The sequence below is a fragment of the Gopherus flavomarginatus genome, chromosome 11, assembly GCF_025201925.1.
Source record: "Gopherus flavomarginatus isolate rGopFla2 chromosome 11, rGopFla2.mat.asm, whole genome shotgun sequence".
In the NCBI taxonomy this organism is placed as follows: domain Eukaryota; kingdom Metazoa; phylum Chordata; order Testudines; family Testudinidae; genus Gopherus; species Gopherus flavomarginatus.
In genome coordinates, this window is record NC_066627.1 from 21,076,650 (window position 1) to 21,084,147 (window position 7,498).

Consider the following 7,498-nt stretch of genomic DNA (forward strand, 5'->3'; position numbering starts at 1 on the left):
AGGATCTCAGAGATGATCGCTTGGAAGCTCTTCTTCTTCAGCATGCTTCCGAGTTCCCTGACATCATCCACCGTCTGCGAGATATGCTGCGATGCAGTGTGATTAGCGCCGTAGGAACTATCATCAATGGATCCTGGCCCCTTGACTTCAGACATCCATCCGATGATGTCAGAGAGGCCAGAGTTGAAAGCAACTGGGGCTCCTTAGCCTTCCTGAACCCCTGTCTGGAGCAGCCCTCTTGGGGCATTTAGTGCCGGCGGGGTCGCTATCCAGAGTGCTGGAGAGAAGCAGAGTCTGGCTGCCTGTATTAGTGAGGACACAATGGCTGTGAATAAAATTATACCATGGGCTGCCCATTCCATGGTGCTGCCAATGTTGCTATTTCTGAGTTCTTGCAACAGAGACAGTGCCCCTTTGAAACAAAAGGCATGCTCCACCCCCAAGCCTCTGGCATCCCTTTGTTTATCCGGTTCAGTAGTGCTGCAGCATTATGGCCTGTTCTCTGCAAAATCCTGCACAGAAATGCCAGTTGTGACTGTGTTTCAAACGCACTCAGCAACAGCACCTGCTACCTCCTACGGGCTTCTGAGGAAGGTTCGACTGATTCTCCAGGCTTTTGGCCATGCTGCTGGAAACAGGCTGTTAGTCAGGGACCAACTAATCATTAGCAGGCATCTCAGGCATCAGCTGTGCTCACCCCTCAAACGTGAACACTCGGAACACATGTCCAGTTTCTCCAGCCCTTGCTGAAGGGTGCAGCTCACCTGGCCATCAACTTTGTTCTCAAAAAGAGCATGTTGAGGCCCGCAGCTTAGCCAGCATTTCTGAGCATGGTTCTCTGAGAACCTCACCCAAAATTAGCTGGGACCCTATGATGCTTCTGCTGCTGCGCTGCCACTCTGGCCTTTCGGTGAGTCTGTTACACGTGGTTAGACCACTCCAGCACATTACACATAGGCACGTCATTTATAATTGGCACCAAGCAGTTGTTTCACAGGTGCACCTCTGATACCACATTAAGATCTATGGAACCAGGGCTCGTCTGTGTACACAGGCACTTACAGTATTGCCAACTCTAAGTGTTCAAAAATCAGAAGCCTGGCTTCAAAATCATTGGATTTTTAAAGTAATCCAGTGGGGTACTTGTTATAGGCTGGCTGGGTTTTCAGGGTCACATTTTCAAGTGTTTCTCCAGAGTCAAAAGGGCTAATAAAATGTTAATGAAAGTTTCTTAGGGTCTCACTTAATCACCTGACTCCAGAAGCTGGGGCTTGAAGAAAAACACCAGCTGTCACGAGACTTGTGCTACAAATGAATGGGCACTGTTGCTATTCGGGAGAACTACAATTTGCTCCTAACGGAACAAGCCACCTTCTACCTTTACCTGTTATCAGACCCCCCACCCTTTTCTGGAGCAATATCTAGTGGCAGAACCATGTGACTGCAAGTAAATCATTACAGATCCCTTCACTTCAGTGGGCACGTCAGTGCCAGAAGAAGGTGTCTTTACTAAGGGGCAGCTAATGCAGGTGAGCTGTACTGAGGTAAAGGCACTACGAAGACCAGGTACTTTAGCTTTAGCCTGAGGTAAACTCATTGTGGTTAGCCCTGGACTGTTTAGCTGATGCTAAATGAAAGTGCCCGGTCTTCACTGTGCTGACCTCAAGTTAGCTCACAGGCATTAGTGACCTTGAGGGAAAAACACCTGTGTTAGCCATGAAACCAAGGCTTTAATGACCAGACCTATTACCGTTATTGCTGAGGAAGATTGCCAACTGTATAATCACACAAACCCAAACATCCTTGCCCTACCCCTTCCTTGAGGCCCCACCTCGCTTGCTCCACCCCCCCATCTCTGTTGCTTGCCCACCCCCACTCTTATTCACTTTCACCGGGCTGGGGCAGGCGGGTTGGGTATGGGAAGGGGTTCAGGATCTGGGCTGGAGGGATAGGGCCAAGGGGTTTGGAGTGTGGGAGGGGCTCCAGGCTGAGCCTGGGGCAAGGGATTGGGATGCAGGAGGGGGTTGTGGGGTTCAGACTCTGGGAAGGAGTTTGGATGTTGGAGGGGGCTGGGATATGGAAGGAGGTGAGGGGTGCAGGCTCTGGGAGGGAGTTTGGGTGAGAGAGGGGGATCAGGGCTGGGGCAGGGGGTTGGGGTGCGGGATGGGGGGAGGGGTGAAGGCTCCGTCTGGGAGGATCCTACCAGGGGCGGCTCCCGGGCGGCAGCACAGCGGAGCTAAGACAGGCTCCTTGCCTGCCCTGGCCACGTGCTGCTTCCAGAAGCGGTTGGCACGTCCCTGGGTGAGGAGGGCACGGGGCTCTGCACGCTGGCCACACCCACAAGCACCAACCCTGCAGCTCCCATTAGCTGCAGTTCCTGGCCAATGGAAGCTGTGGAGTTGGTGCTGGGGGCAGGGGCAGTGAGCGGAGCCACCTGGCCTCCACCCCAGGGGCCGCAGGGACATGCTGTCCACTTTCAGGAGCAGCGCGAAGCCAGGGTAGACAGGATGCCTGCCTTAGCCCTGCTGCAGCACTGGACTTTTAGCTGCTTAAAATCTCCCGATTTGCCTTCAGTAGTCTGGAGATAGAGCCTGATTCCAGGAGATTCCCGGCAAAACTGGGAGAGTTGGCAACCCTATAACACTGAGCAACCCCAGGCCCGCAGCAGCTCCCTGCTGTAAAGGATCTGACACAGGAATAGGGGCAGGGAGAAACTGCACTGGGGGGGGCAATCCCAGGGGCCAAGGGTCTGTCTCCCCTGATGTCAGGAGCTAACTAGCTAATTCTGAGCTAGCCTCAGTGCTGGATGGCCACTGTGACCGTGGCCACGTGGAGGGGCAGCTCCATAACGTCAGAGGCAGCCTGAGTCCCGGGGCTTAGCCCACTTCTCACAGCAGCTCCCTCCAGAGACCAAAATATTCCTGCTCTGGGCAAACACCCACAAGGTACAAACAGGGCATCTGGAAGACACAGCATGACTGCGGCCTAGTTACACGCCCAGAGCTGGCATCCCTGGGGGACGTGGCCTGCAGGATGCCCCAGTCCTTGTCACCGACTAGGAATGTCATTTCTAAATGCACTGGGCTGCACCCAATTCCTCAGCGGGCTGCGAGTAACCCCATGTTTCTGGTCGCTGCCAGTTACAAGAAGTTTATTTTTGAATGGGGTTAGTTCAGCGTGAAAAGTCTTCAATTTGGGGCACCCTTTCCCCATTTTTTTAATTGAAACAAATTTTAAAACAAAAAGTCTCTTCAGAGAAAAATAGTTTGAATTTTTCTAATTTTTTAAATTTTGTTTTATGGGTTTTTTGAAACACTTTGGGGAATTTGACCGGAGTTTGCACATTGTTCCGATTGCCCCAAATCAGCATTGTACACAGAGGCCAGGCCTGGCTGCTCTTCCCTCTAGTTTCCACCTCTTGTGCTGAGAAATGCAGGGACGGTCATTGTCACCAGGGAAGTGGAGATGCACCACCCTGTCATTCCCTCCCTCTCCTCTCACCTGCTTTCCCAGCTACAGCCTGGCATTGAGGCTAGCGGTGAAGGGATGCCAGCAGCAGCACGCACAGAATAGTTCGTCACAGGTAAACAGTCCTGCTCCGCATACACGGAGCTGCCCATTCCTCAGGAGTGAATCACCCTGCGGGTGGCCTGTGGTTATTTCCTTTTATTCTTTTATTGCACAAGCATTTCCTGGAACACCACAAAGGCAATGCCAAGGCCTGCGCTGTCACCTGCGGTAGGGGAATAATGCACTGGCAACAGTGCCTGCGGCGCCCCCTCCAAACCAGGAGGGGAGCAGCACAGAAGGTCTGGTCTATACCCAACCTGGCACCAGTTTCCCGACCCTGACTGAGCCGCCCTGGTGCCGGTCCATGGGTGAATACACCAGAGCTGGTCTGCACACAAGCGAGCACTAGACAAATGAAATCAGTTTTAATTGACACCAGCTGCTGTGCCGGGGCCAGTCTCTGTGCCAGCCAGCTGTAAATGCGGCACCATCTGGGAAAGCAATTCAAGCTCAGCTTCTTTCCTGCTGGACTCGCCGTTGGGTCCTGGCCATAGACACAAGTTGATCCAATCCTGACAATTCTGACTGCCCCTAACACTGAGCGGGTGGAGGGGCAGGATCCTGCCTGGCCTGAGCCCCCAGAGGGCAGCAGACCTTCTTTCTGATAGGGCTGACAGAGCACTGTGGTGGTGCCTGTGGTGCTGGCTCCATGCTGGAATCACTGGCCCCCCGGGATTTGTGCTGCTTTTCCAGTCTGGGCTATAGCCAGAGTGGCACTACGGAGTGTCCTGACACAAGCACAGCATTGGTTAGGGCGATATCAGTCTGGTGAGGGTACAGAAGGCACTGATTCCACTGACCCACTAGACCAGCTCCCACCGAGGGGCTTCACTCCTTCCCCACCAAACTCTCCCCCAAGCACTTTCTGGAAGCGGAGCTCTCCGAGTCCCTAGACATAACCGGACTCTAGTGCCCCCTAGTGGGAAGTCATTTATTGTAACATTCCTTTTGTCACCTTTATCAGAGTTAGTAAAATTAAACATGAACCCCATAACCTGCTACATACGTCCCATTCTATCAGACCCTACTGTTCATAGTGCGTCTATGGCTGGACAGCAACTCTTGTCACTCACTCATAACATGCTTGGCAACTAAGGTCTTTTCCTCTGGGAGAGTTGTTCTGTCATGTCTTAGTGTTGTACCAAGTCTTGCATATCCCTTCAGGCAGTTTGATGTTGGAGGGGGGTGAGTCGACAGATAATCTACTTGTTCCTGGATCTCTGGTGGGATGGTGTTTTGAGGGTCTGTTCCAAAACTGATCTAGGTTTCTTCCATGTCCTGCTGATCCAGTCTCAGTGGAGGGTGCATTTCACCATGCTTCACATCCCTGGTTTGGTCTTGTGTTCATATGTGCAGTTTCAGTGAAACGTGCTCCTCCACTGCTAGGCTATATGAACAAGGATTCATCTCTTCAATATGTGTAACTTGTTTGCAAGCGTATGATTTGTCCTGAGGAAATCATTTGATCTTGACAAGGTCTTCAGTTGTAATTCTGGGAAGTCTTTAGCTTGTTTGTCCTACTAGCCTTTGGCCTTTGTGTCACTCTTCCTTTTTGCTCCTTGCACTACTGCCGGTTGCAGTGATGCTTAGGCTCTTGGCATGAAGGGATGCACGCATCCTGGCATCACGTGCTGTACTGGGTTGTTCTGTGCACTGTGTTTCTCTCTTCAGGAATAGCTTGCTACACATTTTCTTTACTTTGTGCCAATCTCTTTAATAGAACATAAAAGCGGCCATACCGGGTCAGATCAAAGGTCCATCTAGCCCAGTATCCTGTCTTCCGACAGTGGACAATGTCAGGTGCCCCAGAGGGAATGAACAGAACAGGTAATCATCAAGTGATCCATCCCGTCACCCATTCCCAGCTTCTGGCAACTACAGGCGAGGGACACCCACCAGAGTTTTAGCAATTTTAACTGCCAGTTTGGCTTTGTCATTTCCCTGCTGCTGGTACGGTGACAATCTGATATGACTGAATTCCCGTTACCAGATAAGTTGTACCAACTCACTCCCAGCAAGTAAAATGGAATCTGTTATCTGAAACTACATGGTTTGGGATCCCGGGTCTGCGGAAATGCTTCATTGCTTTGACTGGGGCAGTTCATGTGGTTCCCAGAAGTCTGACTAGTACAATAATGAGGTGGCTTCTGTGGTTTGTGCTGAAAGGTCCATTCCTCCTTTGCTCCAAGGTCTGTTAGGAACACTGTGTATTTTCATTGTTTGGTTTTGCTGCTTGGCCTGCATTTCCCCACATGAATCACAGCTGCTCACCAGCTCTCAGACATCCTTGGGCATGTTTGGCCAGTACACAGCATCTTTGGTTTTCCAGACACAGCCTTCTAGGCCATGTCTACATCTAAAGTTTTGCAGCGCTGGTTGTTACAGCTGTATTAGTACAGCTGTATAGGGCCAGCGCTGCAGAGTGGCCACACTTACAGCAACCAGCGCTGCAAGTGGTGTTAGATGTGGCCACACTGCAGCGCTGTTGGGCGGCTTCAAGGGGGGTTCCGGGAACGCGAGAGCAAACCGGGAAAGGAGACCCGCTTCGCCGCGGTTTGCTCTCTCGTTCCCGGAGCCACCCAGCAAACCGCAGGGAAGGAGACCTGCTTGCTCTGGGCTCTGGGAACGAGAGAGCAAACCGGGAAAGGAGACCCGCTTCGCCGCGGTTTGCTCTCTCGTTCCCGGAGCCACCCAGCAAACCGCAGGGAAGGAGACCTGCTTGCTCTGGGCTCTGGGAACGAGAGAGCAAACCGGGAAAGGAGACCCGCTTCGCCGCGGTTTGCTCTCTCGTTCCCGGAGCCACCCAGCAAACCGCAGGGAAGGAGACCTGCTTGCTCTGGGCTCTGGGAACGAGAGAGCAAACCGGGAAAGGAGACCCGCTTCGCCGCGGTTTGCTCTCTCGTTCCCGGAGCCACCCAGCAAACCGCAGGGAAGGAGATCTGCTTGCTCTGGGAACGAGAGAGCAAACCGGGAAAGGAGACCCGCTTCGCCGCGGTTTGCTCTCTCGTTCCCGGAGCCACCCAGCAAACCGCAGGGAAGGAGATCTGCTTGCTCTGGGCTCCGGGAACGAGAGAGCAAACCGGGAAAGGAGACCCGCTTCGCCGCGGTTTGCTCTCTCGTTCCCGGAGCCACCCAGCAAACCGCAGGGAAGGAGACCTGCTTGCTCGGGGCTCCGGGAACGAGAGAGCAAACCGGGAAAGGAGACCCGCTTCGCCGCGGTTTGCTCTCTCGTTCCCGGAGCCACCCAGCAAACCGCAGGGAAGGAGATCTGCTTGCTCTGGGCTCCGGGAACGAGAGAGCAAACCGGGAAAGGAGACCCGCTTCGCCGCGGTTTGCTCTCGCGTTCCCGGAGCCACCCAGCAAACCGCAGGGAAGGAGACCTGCTTGCTCTGGGCTCCGGGAACGAGAGAGCAAACCGGGAAAGGAGACCAGCTTGATTACCAGAGGCTTCCTCCTTCCACGGAGGTCAAGAAAAGCGCTGGTAAGTGTCTACATTGGATTACCAGCGCTGGATCACCAGCGCTGGATCCTCTACACCCGAGACAAAACGGGAGTACGGCCAGCGCTGCAAACAGGGAGTTGCAGCGCTGGTGGTGCCCTGCAGATGTGTACACCTTCAAAGTTGCAGCGCTGTAACTCCCTCACCAGCGCTGCAACTTTCTGATGTAGACAAGCCCCTAGTCCAGGATGGTTCAGATGTGATCTTCAGGGTATTTCCTCTCAGTGATCTGGGTATGATGATTCTAGGACCAGATCCACAAAGGTACTTGGGTGCCTAACCCCCAGATTTAGGCACCTAAGTCCCATTTTTAGGTGCACTGCAATTCACAAAGCTCCCTCTCGGCTGCCACCTATAGGCTCCTGTGTTTCTGCCTCTGGGCATGAGCACTGCTGCCTCTCTGCAGGCACCCAGACACCTCAGCCCCAG